The 990-nt window shown below is 40.6% G+C and overlaps 1 non-coding gene across 1 annotated transcript; it reads left to right on the plus strand.

Annotated features, from left to right (window-relative positions):
- The first annotated feature begins 395 nt into the window (after positions 1-395).
- Positions 396-503, plus strand: LOC133807901 (small nucleolar RNA R71). The gene has a single exon (XR_009879786.1). It is a non-coding gene; the product is annotated as a small nucleolar RNA R71 (small nucleolar RNA).
- The last annotated feature ends 487 nt before the right edge of the window (positions 504-990 follow it).

Genomic DNA, 990 nt, shown 5'->3' on the forward strand with positions numbered 1-990 from the left:
TGGATTGTTGCGATTGTCATTTTGATTCCCCAAGTAACAAACCGAAGCAGGATTACAAGGACAACTATCAAATATGTGTCCTCCTCCATAATAAACACAAGAAACATTCGCTACATGGCCCATAGGAGCCGGTTGTAAGTTATTCCCCATACTCATGGTCTTCAAAAGGTTGGTCATAGATGATACTTGAGTGATCAAAGCTGTCAAAGCATCTAATTCCCGTTGAGGCTCTAGCATTAGACCATTGGTAATTATTGTTGGAAATCCACTCCAAAATCTCATATGCTTCATTGTAAGACTTAGAAAGAATATCCCCATTTTCCAAAGCATCCAAAACCATGGGTGTGGAGGCGTTGAGACCATTATAAAAAGTGTCCATTTGAATGCAATGCAGGATTCCATGATGTGAGCACTTCCTCAATAATTCCTTGAACCTCTCCCAAGCATCATACACCGACTCATCCTCCAACTGTTGAAAAGAAATAATCTCATTTTGCAAAACTTAGCATTTTTCATTGGAGGAAAATAAAAAACTTCTCAGCTGGCTCATTCCATGCAGTCACTGAGTTAGAAGGAAGTGTATTGAGCCAAGTTCTAGCTCTGTCCCTTAGAGGAAAAGGGAACAATTTCAACCTCAAGGCCTTTCCGTAACGCCTTGTAACTTAAAGGAATCACTCACCTCAAAAAATGAACGAAGATGGAGATGAGGATCCTTAGTAGGTAGCCCACTAAATTGACCCACTGTCTACAACATTTGGAACATCACGAGATTCAACTCAAATTGAGCTGCTTGAATTTCAAGCCTAACAATACCAGGATTAAGCTCATTAAACATTGGGGCAGCATACTCCCTTATCTCCCTCTCTCTATCATCGGCAATAACAATTGCATCAGCGACATTCAAAGCATTGGTTGCTTCATTAACAACTCCAATAGCCGCATTAAGCATGGGTTGAGCTCTAATTTCCTCAACCTCTTCACCTTCTTGAG

The sequence above is a fragment of the Humulus lupulus genome, chromosome X, assembly GCF_963169125.1.
Source record: "Humulus lupulus chromosome X, drHumLupu1.1, whole genome shotgun sequence".
NCBI lineage: Eukaryota > Viridiplantae > Streptophyta > Magnoliopsida > Rosales > Cannabaceae > Humulus > Humulus lupulus.